Genomic DNA, 18,623 nt, shown 5'->3' with positions numbered 1-18,623 from the left:
TTCTTGGTATGTTGTGTACTTTTGTAGTTTTTTTTGTGCGTTCTGTTGTGTACTGCAGATTGCATTCCTTCCAAGACTCCAACAGATATTCCTCAAGTAAACTCATCCTTCAAAGATTACAAATCCACTTGTGTCCATAAAGCATGAGACTGTGGTAGGCCTAGCTTTAATGTTATGTAGCGCAGAGATAAAACACTTTAATCCAGCTGGTTTCACTGACTAATACAGATTTGTCCTATGATGTCTCTTCAATTCTATAAAATAAGGTTTAAATAGACGTCTGGGTTCTGCTTGTATCTGTGGAGCCTTTATAATAATAAGTGAGAGTGGTGCAGGAACAGTAAGTCTACAGTTAGCTGAGGTTACCGACATCAACACCACACACACTGTAGGAAGTAAGGAAGTGTCCAGTGTAGGCTTTGTATGTAGCCTTTTATTTTTTGCATTCTACCGACATTGCACTGTACTGGCATGTGTACTCTGTTATTGTTTTTAACTGTAAAATGTGAAGCACTTGTTGACCCTGGTCTGTGAAAAGCGCTATACAAATACATTTAACTTACTTACTTACTTGGAATCAAAGTGTCTGCTAACACAGCATGTGGAATCCAAACGTATTGTTTACACTTTTCAAACCACGTGTTTTCATGGTCGGATAATAATATGTAATAAAACCCAGGCTGAGAAATACTTTGATTCAGGGACTTTAAAGTCAGAATGACGAGATTAAAATGTGCATGAAGAGAAAACAGTCATTGGCTGCCTATGCGCTAGTGTAGTAAGTCATCAGTTCGTTAGCTCAGGCTTAAATACTTGAAAGACATCAAATGTCAGAGGTTTGCGGGTATTTCACCAACAGGATGGAAGGATTGGAGGGAAATGTTTCTCAGTGATGCTTTGTCACAGATTTAAAGCTCTCTCGATATGAAACAGGATCCTGGCTCCTGTCCCCATTCCACAATCAGACCCTCAGGAAGTTTGCATAAGTTTGTATGTAGAAGCTGAACGTGAAGATGTGCTGAAGTCTTTGTCACTACACTTCTAACGAGCAATGATTAAACTACAAATACAAAAGAGTACAAAGTGATGCATGTCAGTCTTTCAACATCCAACTGGGTTTGAATGTAGATGAAGGGATTACAATCACACAGAAGGAGACCTGAAAGCAGCGTGGGTGGTTGCTAACGGTTCTGAACCTGAGGTTCTTCCACAGCCGCTCTGTTTTCCGCTCACACTTCATTCTTTCCTGCAGACTTCTCAGGGAGGCTAGCAGCATGGCCGCTTATCAGGCTGGGCGTGTAGTTAAACGGAGTGACTAGGGCAGCCTTGCTCGGTGACCCTTGACGGAAAATGACGGCTCCTCCAACATGGCCGTCAGTAGTTACTGCCTTCAGTGATCCGTCCATATCGGCATCCAGCTTTCCACCAGAGGTGGAATTTGTCTTTTTACCAAGGGCAGGACTGGATCTGTCCTTAAAGACAGTATCAACGGTCGGAGAAGTGCCGGAGGGGGTTTTGCTGTTGGTGAAATCTTCTGTCTGTACAATTGCATCGCTCATCTTCCGAGAAGCAAGCAGAATGGTCGGAAGTTTTACAGGACGAGCAGGTGGTTTGGGTTTCTCTACCTCAGGAGATGATGCCTGACTGCTTTTCAGGATCTGTGGTGCGTCTTCATGCTTGATTCTCCTCCAGGTAACTCCATCCCTCAGCCGCAATCTTTGCCCTTTCTTCTTTGTCTCGTCTTCACTCTTTGCTCTTCCACTTGAATCCGACGATGAAGAGCGTAGAGAGGATCGGCTGGTGACGCGGCTCAATACGTTGATGCTCGGTGATGAGGCGTGGCGTTTGAAGCTGTCTTTGTCTTGCTGCAAGCGGATTCCTGACACACTGCCTGGCCCACTTTGCTGAGTCGCTCTACTGGGACTTTCAGAACTGGTTCTTCTGAAAGGGCGTTTTGCTGAAAGGTCTCTTTCCACTGTACGTGGCTCTTGAAAGGTTGACAGTCTGTCTCTGCAGACCGGGATTCGGCTTCTGGGCCTGCTGTCTCTGTACCGGGTTTTTTACTTGTGCCCTTCTTGGGGCCTGAACTACTGCCTTGAGTTCCTGACAGCGCGACGAACACAGGAAAACGGCCGGTGCAGCGGGCACAGCTCTGCGAGAGGATCCACTTTGTGATCCTGGAGTCTTATGAGTTGAGCCGTCACGCCTCAGCACATTCTTTGACTCCTTAATAAACGTTAGCTGTCTCAGAAATCCACTGCGGTCAGAATCACCCCCCGTTGGAATGAACAGATGTCATCCGGACCAAGTCATATTGGTTTGCAGGAAGCATCCTCTTTCCACAGACCTGGTTTTGCTGCCCGGTGGTGGTTTGGTTTGTTACCAGTGGAGATAGAGGTCTCGGTGGTCTGACAGCGTTTTGCATGTAAGGGATTCGCACGGGGACTTCTGGGTTTGGGTGGTGGCGATTTCTCGTTTTGATTAATGACAGGGGAGCGTCCTTTTCTTTCAGGGGGGCTGCTAGCAGGTGGGCTGCTTGTAGATGTGGGGCTCTTCCAATGGATTGGTTTCTTAGTCTGAGTTTTGATCTTATTCTGAGGGGGTTTGGATGGAGAGGAGCTTTGCGATGAACCAGATGACGAACTCTTTGGTATCCGTGGAGGTGGTGTAGAGCTCCTTTTTGGCAAAGACAGCTCTGTGTCCTGTGGACGACCTAGTCGGTGCAGACTCTTTGATCTGTGTTGAGCCAGGTTCGGATTCTTTGGAGCATCGCTCTTGGTCTGGGGTTTCCTTGGCGGTGGCCTCTGTGATGGAGGATCGTCCTTTTTTGGGCGTATAGGTGACAGTTCTGCCTCTAAAAACAACAGGTAAGTTCGGGACCGGCTTGCGTTGAGCGAAGTCTAAAGGTTTGTTTGGCTTCTTGTCCTTGGCGAACTTCCTTCTTTAGGCGTGAAGCTGGATGTGGACATGAACGACAGCACTGACTCCGTCTCCTCAGAGGAAGGGTCCTGGGACTTGGAGGCTTGCAGTCCGGTGACCACACAGTTAGCCCCCTCCTGTATGGCCCTCCATTCAACACTGTTGAGGTCCGACTCTCTATCCCAAGCCATGTCATCACTGTCCATGTCCTCATACATGTCCCACCCGCCAGACCCCTTTGGTTTCATTTTCTGAGAGTTATCTTTCTTCTTCCTGGCAGCTGCTTTTCTCCGTTGCTTGGGCATGGCGGATGTGATGCACTTCTGAAGGAGGTCGTCCTCTGAATCCATGCTGACAGAGCTGGGCGAGCTGTCTCTTCGTACTTACTGTGGATGTCCCCGTGCTTCGTTTGCTGAAGCATGTTCAGGGCTTTGTTGTGCCGATTCTTGTACCAAACTTGCTGCACTTTTGTTTTGTGATTTTCAAATTCAGCATCACTAAGTGAACTTAGGGAGGAGCTCAGTGAGTAACATGTCTGCGAGTCATCCTTAATCAGACACTGTTTGATCCTTTCAAATCCTTTGGGCTTCATTTGGGAGTTTTCCATCTTGCCAATGTTGGTCAGGCTTTGGGAGAGAGTATGCCTGCAAGCTTCTCTGATTGAATTTCGGCAGGTTTGCTTCATTACTTCTTCATTCTCATCATCTTTGAAGCCATTACTCTCCTCAGAGGACTGTGTCATCTGTCGGTAGAGGGCGTGGCCTCTTTGCAATCCCACACTGTGGTTACTGTCAGTGTTTTGCTTTATGACAGGCAGCTCTAGTTTCCTGATTGTAACTTGACCTTGTCGCCTCCTCTGATGGGGTGACAGGTCTCGATGTTTCTGGTTTGCCACTCGGTCTGCAACTTCTTTGCTCTGCATCAGCACCTTCTGAGTGGGAATGATGTGTTTAGTTGTTCGTCTCGTGGGTAACTCCTGCTGGTAGTTTTGTTCTGTTTGGTTTGTGGAAGTGTGAGAATATCCTCAGGTCTTGGATTCTCTTAGCCTCGTCATGAATCAGTTCCTTTTTGCTATTTGTTCTGGCAGTACAGTCTTTAGCACCTTGCTCCTTAATCGGGTACTCCAGGGTTTCATCACTCAAAGACGTTGTGCTGGAGAAGTTGATGGTTCCTTCTGTTGAGTCTGTAAAGGAGGAATCCTCAACTTGAAGTCTTTCCTGGGGAATGACGATTCTCCTCCCAGGGTACATTTTGTGTTTTACCGTTGGGTAGCATCATGTAAACTGGAAAATGAATTGGTTTCGAACCTGAGAGTTGAGAATGTGAGATGGGATTGTGGTCATCTGGGAAGGTCTTACTTTCCGAAACTTGGAGGGCATGGCGGAGTTAATACACTCTTTTAGGATTTCAATGTCATCGTCAGAGTTTGCACTCACTATAACCGCTCCCAGTTTTCCTGTCCAGATTCATCCAGGTTTTTGTCACCCTTCTGGAGCAGCGGAGTGAGTTTCAGCTCCACGTCTTCTGTATGTAGTGCTCGTGAAGAGGTAGGGCACTCAGGCTGGAAGCACAGGAGAAGTTCTCAGTGGGTTTTTTCCACAGTAAAGTATATCATTGTGTCCAGATCAGAAGGAAGGTTGAATCTCTCCTTGGAGTCTGCAATATCCATGAATGTACGCAGACTACTCTCCCAACTGACCGGTCATTCCGGTGCTTTGTGAGTCCGGCCCGTTTGACTCAACAAAACATGGGGTTTTACTTCGACTCGGCGGCATGGTTTGTCCTGGGCTGTCGGGAAGGTCACTGGGACTTATTGTGCCATCTATCATCTCACTGCAGGGATCACTCTGGATAGAGCTGCAATGGACGGAGACTCAAAACTGCCCAAAGAGCTCACCGAGCTGCAGCGACTCATCACCAGTGGTGTCTCGTGGATGTAGTTTTCTGACGAGCTGGATGGAGATCTATCTTCGAGAATAGCTGGTGAAACTGCTCGGAGGAACACCTTCTCCCGTTTGACAGGAATCTCAATGGGCTCCGTCTCTTTGCTTGGGAATGTTTTTGAATCAGTGATCAGCAGCTGACTGTCACTCAGATCCTCCAAGGTTTCGTCCTCTTCAGTTTGTTTCAGTTCTTTTTCGTCTTCTACTTCAATTATCTCTAAGGACAAGTCGCTGTCCAGCTCGTTCTCACTCTGTCCGCCCAACGCTCCGTCACCAGAGGACAGTGAGGGACAGTGAGCTGCACCGAGAGAAGCAGATTGGAGTGTTTTCCACAGAGTATTTCTGAACCGTCCTCCATTGTCCCGATGGTGGGGCTCTGCTAGAGGTCAGAGGAGAAAACTTGGTGATGCTCCCTCCCGTCATCACAGTGGGAACCCATGCTTGTCTCCTCATAGCCTGTGCTGCCTGTACGTTGATAGATGTTTTTGCTACACACCGAACTTGGTCACACTCTGAATAGAGGGACCTGCTGATAGGAAGGAGACAGTTTGATTGAAGTCATGCTGACGTCTGAGGAAACCTTTGTGGACGCACTGACGGGTGTTACGTCCTGCTGATCTTGGTTCTTTTTGTTTGTGCTGTTTAGTTCCAGAGCTTTCACATCTTTCCAATCCTCAGAGTCTCTCTCTGGGACCTCCTGCTGGATCATCTGATTCAGGGTTGCAGGCCCGCCATTGATGAACTCCTGATGATCTACTCTGAGGTCCAGCTGGTTTGGTCGCTGAGCTCTCGATAAAGCTCGAATCTGTTCTTTGCTGCCACAGTATCCGTCGCTGGTACTGCCGCTGTTCAGGCTGTCCGTGGAGACGCTTGTATGCGCAGTTTTCAGGCGAAGGAGGGCGTGAGCCTTGCTGAGCCACTCCCTGTGAGCTCGGCTGCTGGTGTCGGACATACAGCAGGGCGAGAAGGACTTGGCCCGAGCATCGTTCAGCTCACCCTGTCCGTATGGCCAGTCTGCCAGGTGGTCCTCGGAGCTGAGGCTCAGACTGTCCTCGGAAGACGTATGCATGGTGATGTCATCCACCAATTCTGTCTATCTTTGCCACTGTGTTGGTGATCTTTTTGGCCAGTTTCTCTGCAGCTGCTGAGACCTCATCGTCTGGTCGAGTGCTCCTCCTCTCCGTCAACTGAGGTGGATCCGAATCCCGTTCCGATTCACTGACTCTGTTGCGGGGCTGATTTTGAAGATAGTTAGAATTGGAGAGAAACGAGGACATCATGGAGAAGCAACCAGTGTCAAGGCTGCTGGACATGTTTGGTGCCTCATCATCATCGAAACAACCGGAGTCTGAGGCGTAATCCTTCACTAGGCTCTCGATGTGCCGCAGCGGTTTGTTGAGGGTGTTTGGGACTGTGTTTCTCCAGCGTGTCAAATGTTTCTGCCAAATGTTTGGCATCAAGCTCCGCCTCCAGAGCTTTCTGCTTTCTCATGTAGAGCGACGGTGTGCAGGAGCCGGGTGACACCACGGCCGTGTCCTTGTACTTCAGCGGTCGATTGGTAAGCAGGTTCCTGAGAGCCGCAGCGCTGCCCATGGCGATCATCTTGTGCTTGGAATGGATGAGGTTTCGGAGCATGCTGACGGCTCCCAGGTCCCAAAGCAACTCCTGGTCCTTCGGGCTCCTCGCCGACACATTCCACAGCGTCCCGCAGGCATTGCTGACGATGGTCAGACTGTGAGAACGTAGGTGCTGCAGCAAAGTCTGCAGGCAGTTATGATCCCGTAGGATTTGCCTGAGGACCAAAGGTATGAGTCAAACAACAGAAGGAGATGAAAAGGTTTTTCCGACTTGTCCTACCTGTATTCCTCCGTGTTGCCACCAGGCTGGAGACATTCCTCAAGATTCCTCCTCCGCTCTCAATGATGGCAAGCGAGTTGGTCTGACAGCGATACGTCAGCGTGCTGACCAGGAAGCTCAGAGCGCCGTCCACCGCGCACAGTGATGCTTTGTTATCGATGCCTGTGAGCCGACAAGTTCCACAGAGCACTGAGCAGAGACTTCAGGGTCGACTCCTGCACAAAAATACACTATTATCACAATCAATAAAACTGCTCCCTGACACATTTTTCTCTGTAACTGTGTGTTACAGTGTAGTCGTTGGTAGTTGTGTGTCTGTACCTTAGTGGCCTGCAAAGCGCACGTCATCAGCGCGGGCAACACAGCCGATGTCTCGCAGCACTCGTTTGCTGCTGATGTCGGCTCTCCACGACAGGTTTCTGAGGATACTAGAAAACCACCTGATGGAGCTCCTCGCTGTCCGAGCTCAGCTGGCTCACCAACGCTAGCAGGCAGTCCTTCCTCGAGCACAGGGTGGCCTGGACCCGGACAACACAACAACAACAACAAGACAAGACAAGTCCGTCAAATAAGCAGAGCCCACAGCTACTGATTAATTTTAATTCATCAAACTAACTGACAGTATGCAATTTTAGTAAGCAGTGGGCGGAGCATGGTTACTGCATTTCCGTGGCCAAGTGCGTACCTTGTTGACGACGTACTCCAAAGGTTAGGTTTGGTCAGAGCCATGCCTGCGTAGCGACGTAGAGCCATGTTGATGGGATCGTTGTGTACGCCGAACATCTCCTGGTCCAGTTGGATCAGAATCAGACAACCACTTGGAGGCCTCCTGAGGACACACACACACCACACACACAAACCGTGTGAGCACCGGCAAACTCCCATCAACCCCCCCACACCCACAGGTGTTGGACAAACCCCAGTTCGTGCATGGCTCGTCTGTATTCCTCCTCAAAGGAAAGCTTCATAACGACACACACGGCCTGACACACCTGAGGGTCCACGGGCTCAGGAACATCTGAGGAACACGCACACACACACGCACACAATTACAATTCCATACTTAATTTCCTAAAGTTCAAGTACAATATCACAATTACTGAGCCTGAAATAAAGAAGGCAAATAAAAGTTAACCCTCCTCTTGTGTTAGCTTCTGTTAGCATCTCTAATGCTAACAGGTCCTAAATCAACTGTAAAATACACTAAAAACTAATATCTATCATCTAATTTACTTCTTATCTATTTGATTACCTTGTTAGGATTCCTAATCAATGAAAATATAGGTTTTTAATGTTAATGGTGTGGGTGTTCTGAGCCTTTATTGTGTCAGTATATCTATAGAATTTATATGTTTTAATAATAGTAAAATGTGTAAAAAGCTGGAGTTGAAACACATTTTAATAATTGTAACTATATATGTGTAGAACTGGTAACATGGTTCCACAGTTTTGCGGTAAATTCTAATTGACAATTTTTATAGAATTTTCATGGCAATTACAAATACAAAGTCGATTAATCTAAACTCAATTACAATTTAAAATTACAATTATACAACAGCAACAGACTATTAAAATTACAATTACGATCATGATTACTCCATAATTGAATATAATATCAGTTACAAGATTATAAATATAATTAGACCCCAACCCTGACTGTGGATAGATGAAGTGATGACAGTGCAGTTTGCAGGGTCTCACCTTCCCTGCCGCGGACCTCCATCAGTCCCAGCCGCTGTCGCAGTAGCTGCGTATCTGTTCCAACGTGGAAGGACTCGCCGCTCTCGTCCAGTCCTGTCCCTTCATTCGGGTTTGAGAGAAGACAATGTTGTGCAGCGCGGCGCTCGCTCTGGATTTAGCTTCTCGGGTTACAGCTCGCCACGCCCGCCACTAGCCAACGTGTCGGACGACCCAGCAGCGCCACCTGGAGGCGGGTGGAGGATCTGCAACAGGAGAGGACGAAGCCGGACTTCCTCATGGCAACGCAGCTCTGCTGGAGCTGGAGAGCAAGCAGAGAACCAGATATCTCCTCCTTATCCCGGTTAGCGAGCAGCGATAGCAGCCAGAACAGCACGTCCACCTGGAACACACACACACACACACACACACACACAAAAACTGTCATTTACAATTGAATTGAACACAAACCATTAGAACCATGTTACAGTTCTATGTCTCACACACAGTAGTTAATAAATATTAAAAATGTTTCAGATCAACTTTCCCACTACCTGTCACAGGATCATTTTAACATAAAAAATATAAATCTATGGATACAGTGACAGAAAAAAGGCTCACACCATAAATAATATTATCAATATTTTATCAAATTTTTCATTGATTAGAAGCCAAACAAGGTAACCAAGAGATGAGAAACTAATTAGATGATAGATAATATTTATTAGTGTCGCTTACAGCTGATTTCAGAATCAGAATCAGAAATGTTTTTAATGGCCATGTACAGTTTTAAGGACAGTACAAGGAATTTGTCTTGGTAGTTGGTGAACAAAAAACAAACAACAAAATAAAAAACAAAGAACAACCCAGCAACAATAATAATAATAATAATGATTAATAAAAGGATGAGGGATAAATAAAGGATAGATAGAGAATAAAGGATAAATAGGATAAATATATAATATATATATATATATATATATATATAATATATATATATATATATATATATATACAGTGCAGCGGAAAATGTCATCATGGAGGTGGTGATCGGGTGGGGGGGGGGGGTTCAGTGGGTGACTGGGGGTGTGTTCATGTGGATGGTGGCAGAGGGAAAGAAGCTGTTTTTGTGTCTGGAGGTTCTGGTCCTGATGGACCTAAACCTCCTTCCAGAAGGGAGTGATTGAAATAGTTTATGACCGGGGTGGGGGGGTCGGCCACAATCTTTCCTGCACGCCTCAAAATCCTGGAGGGGTTCAGGTCCTGGAGGGAGGGCAGATTGCAGCCGATGACCTTCTCTGCAGAGTGGATGATACGCTGCAGTCTGGCTTGTCCTTGGCAGTAGCTGCAGGTACCAGATGGTGATGGAGGAGCAGAGGATGGACTGGATGATGGAGCTGTAGAAGTTCACCATCATCTTTGTTGGCAGACTGAACTTCTTCAGCTGCTACAGGACAGTAATCCTCTGCTGAGCTTTTTTTGATAAGGGAGCTGATGTTCAGCTCCCACTTGAGGTCCTGAGTGATGATGGTCCCCAGGAAGCAGAAGTTCTCCACAGAGCTCACTGTAGAGTCTCCCAGGGTGAGGGGGTGAGGGGGGCTGGGTTCTTCCTGAAGTCTGCTATCATCTCCACTATCTTTAAAGCGTTGAGCTCCAGGTTGTTCTGGCTGCACCAGGACACCAGGTCTGTCTCCACCTGTAGTCAGACTCGTCTCCATCAGCGATGAGACGATGATGGTCGTGTCGTCTGCAAACTTCAGGAGTTTGACCGACTGGTGAGAGGGAGGTGCAGCTGTTGTACAGGGAGAAGAGCAGAGGAGAAAGAACACAGCCCTGAGGAGATCCAGTACTGATGGTCCTGGAGCAGAGATGGTTTTTCCCAGCTTCACGTGCTGCTTCCTGTCAGACAGGAAGTCTGTGATCCACTTGCAGGTGGAGTCGGGCACGTTCAGCTGGGAAAGCTTGTCCTGAAGGAGAGCTGGGATTATAGTGTTGAAAGCAGAGCTGAAGTCCACAAACAGGATCCTGGCGTAGGAGCCTGGGGAGCTATTATAGCTTAGCTTATAGCATTGGAGACGCTAACAGAAAGCTAACACAAAAGGAAGGTTATGTTTAATAAGGTTTATTTATTAAAGGCTCAGTAATCGTGAACAATTGTAATTGAATTTTAGTAATTAGGAAAATAGTTCTAATTGATTTCAGGGGAAAATAATAATTATAAATGTAATTGTAATTGGAAAAAAATGCTGGTCAACGTAATCGTAACTGAGTTGTATTAGAATATGAATAATTGAAGACTTTATTGTAATTTAAAAATGTAATTGACCCCAACCCTGGCTCCATAGACAGATCTTTAAAATAAAAGCACCTTGCTGCCTCCGTCTGTTGTTTGTGCTCCTGTTGCTGCAGACGAGCTGCTGTCTCTGGCTCTCCAGCAGGGGGCATCTCAGCACCAGACAGCTGCAGCACACACACACACACACACACACACACACACACACACACACACACACACAGGGTTTCAACAAGGCTGGAATCACTTGAACACGTGTCAAACTCATGTCCAAATCATCCAAATTATCCCACAGTGTGTAAATGAACCTAAACAATATTTGCAGGTTCTCACAGTTTTCCTGGTGCTTTTATCACATGATTGCTGTCATTTTAATGTTAAAACTCAAAATTCTTACAAAATCCTTCATTTTTCCTCAAATGATTACATATTTCAATTAATTGAATAGAAATGTAAAGTGTAGATCCTGTGACTGATATTTGTCACGTATTGATTGGATATGTAATAATGTTCCATTACTTGTTTTCCAGCATAAGATCTGTGGCCCAGTAAGGATCAAACTGCTCCATATTTGGCCCCTGAACTAAAATTAGTTTGACACTCCAGAGGTGTATTCCATAAAGGAGGTTTAACAAACTCTGAGTTTATCCATAAACTCTAGGTCAACATACCCTCCATGGTAAACTCTGTGTATCTGATTCATTACAGCTGGTATGAAGTGGATCAATAAACCCTGAGTATGTAAACCTTGGGTTAATGACATGTACATGTGCGATAAAAAGCCATCATCAATGGATTGAAGGTTAAATGAACTACCATGGTAACCACCCAGAAGAGAGTGATTTATTCACCCTGATGGATGACTAACAGTTCCAAACAGTGGTGATGGTGCTTTAACTGTGACAAAATATGATCCTGTTCTAAAGGTGTGTTCAGTCTTCAGTGATTATAGTGATTAAATCACCTGTAATTAATAACACTTTATGATCACTTCATCACTTTATCTCTTCAGTGACGTGACGAGTGGTGAATAATAATAATAAATGTGTCTGAGGAGACGTGTCAGCATCATAGGATGTCTGCATAGAGAGTCCTCCTGTTACACTGGATATAAACACAGTGACTGATGCTTCATATCTAATCATTTATATTGATTTTAATGTAATATTATCACCAGATTCATCTCTACGTCATAAAAAATGTCATAAAAAACACTGAAGCAGGACGTGAACCTGTAATCTATCACTTCTAAGAGCAGCGTCACAATTCACTGTGACATCATATCATCATAGATGTATGATCTACAGATTTAACTGTATAACAATATAAAACAATAATTCAGCCTTAAATGTGTATTAATTTAAATGATCAAACCATGAAACTGTTCAAAACAACAACAAAAACACCACAAACCAAAATAAGAGTGAGTGGTTGATGGAGCTTTAGGGACTGAAAGTATGAAGAGAAACAAGTTGGACCTGATGACACTAGAGAGAGAGATCACACCTGTACACTGACTACACACTACACACTACTGACAGCGTTGTGGACAGCGTGGGAACCATCGGTAAGTCTGTGTTTTATCACAAAGTCTCTGCTTCTTCATCATCATCTTCATCATCATGAGAGAAATAACTTCACAGTGTGTTTGAGTTCTAAAGTCTGTCAGAGCATCATTTACACTTATTTAGAAATCCTGTAGTCCTGGTTTAGCTGTAGTTTAGTCATAGTTTAACTATTGTGTAGCCATAGCTTGTCTTAGAGTCATTTCTTATAATTTAACCATAATTTAGTCGTGGTTTAGCCGTAGTATATATAACAAATATGATCATAAATAATAATGACATCATTAATATTAACTTACTAGCACAGGGGTCCCCAATCTTGGTCCTCTAGAGCCCCTATCCAGCATGTTTTAGATGTTTCCCTCTTCCAACACACATGATTCAAATGATGACCTCATCATCAAGCTCTGCAGAATCCTGATGACCATCCTGGTCATTTCATCAGATGTGTTGGAAGAGGAAACATCTAGAACATGCTGGATAGAGGCTCTAGAGGACCAGGATTGGGGACCCCTGGTATACTATAATAATAAAGCGTAGCAGCTGGACTGGTTCTCCTGTTTGTTCATGTGTGTTTGTGTTAATGAGTGTAATTACACCTCAGATCAGCTGACACACACACACACACACACACACACACTTTACCTATATCCTGTGACTCAATGCTAACATTCCACTAATGATAGTTTTTACTTCCTGTGTGCTTAGAATCAGTCACAGGATTACACTGTGACCAGTCTAACCATGACACCCACTGGTGTGTGTGTGTATTGATCAGGTGGATCTGTCAATCACAGGATGTGATGATGAGTGTGTCTGAGGGTGAAGATGAGCTCCACCTACAGAGGGCAGCACTGAGTCCACTGAACATGCTCAGAGGGGATCTGAACATGTTCACTGAGGGCGTCTTCAGCATCTTCAGAAACGCTAACAACCACCAGCAGCAACAGGAGGCGGGAGCTAACGCTGGGCGCCCTGCTGAGGAAGGACCTGAACCACCTCAGGGACGACCTCAGCAGCATCTTCAAGGTCACACAGAGCAAGGAACGACGGAACCTGAACGCACCACGAGACAACATAAGGTTGCTACGGCAACGATGTGAGGAGAATCTCTCAGGTCTGTGATTTATACTTAAAGTCCATGTAAAGCAGAAATAAATGTGTTATGAGTTTGTTACAAAATCATGGAAAAACAAGCACTTCTGTCTGCCTGGGACGCTGGAGGCGTGTCAGTTAAAGGCGCTGGAACCACGCCCACGCCTCCGTGTACTGTGTCTATGGGAGAGAGCAGTGTGAAAGTGGCTCCAGCATCAATACTGCTTCTCCCATTGGTTTTTAAAAGTGCTCGCATCGGGACAAACGATTGTGTCAGCATAAAGGTCTGCTCCGCCCAAGTCCGAATGTGTGCATCTTTCCCGGGTAGAGTCAGAACTGCGCCCACCAGAGGCGAAAAACACAATCACGGTGTATGAAAGTGCTTATTTCATTAAAAAAACACGTTTTATTCCCTGGGTCTGAATATGTGGTTTGTTTACAGCTACGGGCCGTACTGTGCCCGCCGGAGGCCACAGCAGTTTGGTGTGCTTCAGCAGCAGGGTCAGGTTAATGCTAATGATGGCTCCGTTACGTAAGCGGCTATGATTTCTGACCCGCCCATTAAATCCTGAACACAGACATATGAAACACAGTTTGTGAATCCTAGCTCCATAGTTACATTATAAATGGTTGAATGGCTTTTACATGTTTTAAGGAAAACATTTATGACATATTTAATGTGTTTAGAAGAAATGACAGAATTTGTTTTACACTGACTTAATAACTCACTAATATCATCAACAATAATAACAGGATTAAAAGTAAAATAATAATAACTCATGGAAATAATTGATCAACATAAATAATACAATGTACACACACACCACACGGTTGATGCGTGTGTGTGGGAAAATACTGAACTCACACAGAGCGTTTAGAGAAAAAGTTGTGACTTTGTGCTACTTCAGGGTCTCTTTTTTAATCTGTCAACAACCTGCGACGGATTATGTGCATGATGCGTGTGCATGTGTGAGACACACACACACACACACAGTATTATAATAAAAATATATTAAATGAGTAAAATAAAACTAAACAATATTATACAAAAAGTACACAAAACGACAACAATAATGCACAAAAATATACAAAATGACTCAAAAAAACATACATTACAGAAAAATACACTAAACGACAAGAAAAATACGAAAATGACTCAAAATGCACAAAACTATACCAAAAAAGATACAAAAATACACAAAATGATTCCAAAAACATAAATTACAGAAAAATACACCAAACAAAAAAATACAAAAATGAATAAAACAACAAACACATTTATCATATTCATGTCTCATAGAATTAAACTAGATAAATCACACACTAGTTTATTTACACCCACACATAAACTCTTTATAACACTAGAGTACAGTATGTACACCTCTATGTACATACAACCTTCAAACACATACTCATTTAGACATAATTGATTACTCTACTTAAGCTCCTCCCACTACATGAATACATACTTCTGACAAGCACTGTACTAGTAGATAATAATAATAATTATTATATTATTTCTCCTTCAGATACGTGTTCTCAGAGGAGGAGGAGGAACATGAAGGAACGTCTGTGATTTCGTTGTTCAACCACGGAGCCAGTACAAGTACACAGTGAGTTAATAACAGTTATTAAACTGTTATAAAGAGTGAATAAATAAAGTAATATTAATAGTTATTAAACGTTGATCTTTTTGTTCTCAGGGAACCTTCAGAAGGGAACCTGTGGAACTTCAAGAACTGTGAGTCTCCTTTATTTATTTCACTTCTTCACTTCCTGTTCTTCACGTTAACGTCTGTACTTCCTGTTTCCTCAGTGGCCTGCTACCTGACCTTTGACCCCCAACACGGCTAACTACGAGCTAGCGCTGAGACGACAGGAACAGGAAGGCGACGCGTGTGTGGACTGAAAGGAGCGTCCAGCACCACCTGGAGCGTTTCCAGCGCTGCCCTCAGGTTCTGTGCCGGGAGGGTATGCTGGACTCAGCGTACTGGGAGGTGGAGTGGAGCGGCGGCGTTGACGTGGGCGTGGCCTATAAACAGATGAGCAGAGCCGGCTCGACGGGAGAACGTCCTGCTGGGTCAGAACCTGTCTCCTGGAGTCTGGAGTGCAGTGAGGGAACTACACGCCGGCCGCCCGAAGGAGACTCCGGTCCACCTCACCGCAGCCCTTCAGCAGGAGAGTCGGAGTCCACCTGGACCGGGAGGCGGAGTCTCTGTCCTTCTACTGCGTTAGCCGCGATAGCAGACCCTCCTGCACACCTCAGCGCCGCCTTCTGTGAGCCACTGTACGCCGCCTTTGGGTCTGAGCTACGGCGGCTCGGTCACGCTGCGGCAGGTGGAGCTGGATTGGGAGCGACTGCAGTGACTGCAGGGGGCGCTGCAGGGGGCGCCATTAGCTGTAGCTAATAAAGTAAAGTGATGTGATTGTGGTGTGTGTGTGTGTGCGTGTGTGTAGTATGATCTGTGTGTGTGTGTGTGTGTGTGTGTGTGGTGTGTGTGTGTGTGTGTCTAACCTCTAACTGACTCTCCTGACTCCCACCGTTTCCTGCAGTTCTTTCTCCAAATGCTCCAGACGTGAAATACGCATCTGCAAAAGACAATAAAATAATAATAAAGTTATTAATAATAATAATGATGATGATATAGTTAATAATAATGGTACCTGGGTTCTCTGTAGAACTTGTTCGTTGGTTCCAAATCGTTCCTCCATCGCTGATCGAAGCGCTGAGCCTCAAAACTGAAGCTGTTGTCTGATCTGATCCATCTGCATAGAGAACTGTAGGGGGCGGAGTCAATCAATCAATCAATCAGTGACCACAGTGTGTGTGTGTGTGTGTCTCACCGTGTCTATACATGGTGCTGAGTCATCCTCTGTGACAGTTCCTCCATTTGACTGAATACCAGCATCGTTCTCTCTCCTCTCGGTCGATTTCCCCCAGTAACAGATTCCTGTGAGTTACACTGGTTAACTCTTAACTAACTAATAAACTAACTTAACTTAACTTAATACTTAACTACATGTGTTGTGTGAGTACACACTGTAAGTTTATGTAGTGATGATTTAAATGAACAAGAGATGATGGTTTTTATAAGTTCTTTGAACTTTCATCTGCTACATTTAGCACAATTAGTTTTGTTATTATGTAAACTAAGTTTATAATATGCTGCTTAAATAAATACATAAATTAAACTAACTTAAAGGGGACATATTGTGTTGTGAGCTGATCACTTCTTCACTCATATCTGACTTCTTCAAATCAGATTGAGACACTCATGTGAGTCGTAATACGACCTCAGAGTGAACGTGCAGAGTTTAATGTGTGTTTGATACGTTAACGTCATAATTAACAGCTGTAACAGCTGTTTTTGTCACACACACAAACACGCCCCCATGAACTAATCACTAGAACAATCTGATTGGCTGCCATAACAACGTTCAACTAATGCAAAAGCTTAAACGAGCACAAAAAGAATGAGTGTGAAAGTTGGACTCTTCTGTCAGTGTGGGTCACAGCCTCATCATCATGTCTCCACTAACATATTTCATATTTATTTGAACATCACAGTGTTTTATACACTTTATGACCTCTGTTCCCCACTGCTGTGAACCTGAGCTACGGTAGCATGCTAATGCTATGCTAATAAAGGCGTGTCTGGACCAGTGGTGAGGTGGACAGAACCAGAACATATCAAAACGCACCCTGTGGTTCTAAACAGCTTTGTCTGTGGTTCATGTAATAACATAACAGTTATTAATAACTCTTTAAATGATCCAGGACACTATAACTATAACTCACCCTAGATGGCACTCCAGAAAATCTTAATGTAATATTAATAATAATGAATTAATTATTCATAATAATGAATATGATCATTTTAAAACCCCTTGTCCTCTACATAGCAGGGGGGCGGTTTCACCTCTCCTTGTACACTCCTCCAGGTGATGGTCACTCTGCGTCCGTCCGCTCCACTCATCACGGCTGTTTGGGGGGGCACCTTCAGGAAGTGATGTGGTATCATGATGGCGTCGGCGCTTGATGCCGACTCTGACGAGACGCCGCTCTGAATGTGGAGGAGGCGGAGCAAGACAGCGGCACATGCTAGGTGGTCGTCTGTTTTGAGTCTCCGCCCACACCTGTAAGCCTCGCCCCTCCAGCCTTAGGTTGTTCGGTTGGTGTTTGAGCTCATAGTAGTTGGTGAGGTCCATGTGGAGCTCTGAGATGATGACGACCGTTATTAACAGAGTTAAGTTATTTATTAGATGTATTTATTATTATAGTGTATTTATTATTTATTGATGTTCTTAGATGTATTTATTAGATACATTATTTATTTATAGATGTATTTATTAGATATATTATTAGAAATTATTATTTTCAGATTATTATTAGATATATTTATTTTATTAGATGTATTATTGGATGTATTATTAGATATATTTTATTATTTATTAGATGTATTTATTAGATATATTATTATTTATTAGAAATTTATAGTATTAGATGTATTTATTAGATCTATTTATTATTTATTAGATATTATTGTATATATTTATTATTATTCGATGTATTTATTAGATATATTTATTAGAGTATTATTATTTATTAATGTATTATAGATATATATTATTCATTAGATGTATTTATTAGATTATTTAGATATAATTATTAGATATATTTATTAGATATATTTAGAGATAAATTTATTAGATATATTGATATGTTATTAGATGTATTAGAGATATATTATTATTTATTAGATGTATTTATTAGATATATTTTATTTATTAGATGTATTTATTAGATAATTTATTATTTATTAGATGTATTTAGTAGAAATTATTAGATATATTTATGTATTTATTTAGATGTATTTATTAGATATATTTATAGATATTATTTATTATTAGATGTATTAGAGATATATTTATTAGATATATTATTATTTATAGATGTATTTTATGATATATTATTATTTATTAGATGTATTTATTAGATATTTTTTATTATTGGAGTATTTATTAGATATTTATTATTATTAGTATGTATATTAGATATATTATTATTATTAGATGTATTTATTAGATATATTTATTATTTATAGATGTATTATTAGATATATTTATTATTATTAGATGTATTTATTAGATTATATTTATTATTTATTCGATGATTATTAGATTATTTATTATTTATTAGATGTATTTATTAGATAATTATTATTATTAGAGATTAGTAGATATATTTATTATTTATTAGATGTATTTATTAGA

The 18,623-nt window shown here is 43.1% G+C and overlaps 1 pseudogene; it reads right to left on the bottom strand.

Annotated features, from left to right (window-relative positions):
• Nucleotides 1–1,150: 1,150 nt before the first annotated feature.
• The window catches only part of LOC114461620 (adenomatous polyposis coli protein 2-like), a 20,797-nt pseudogene continuing 3,324 nt past the window's right edge, over nucleotides 1,151–18,623 (bottom strand).

Source organism: Gouania willdenowi, chromosome 4, assembly GCF_900634775.1.
Source record: "Gouania willdenowi chromosome 4, fGouWil2.1, whole genome shotgun sequence".
Lineage (NCBI taxonomy): Eukaryota > Metazoa > Chordata > Actinopteri > Blenniiformes > Gobiesocidae > Gouania > Gouania willdenowi.
This window is presented reverse-complemented; position numbering and strand designations above follow the sequence as displayed.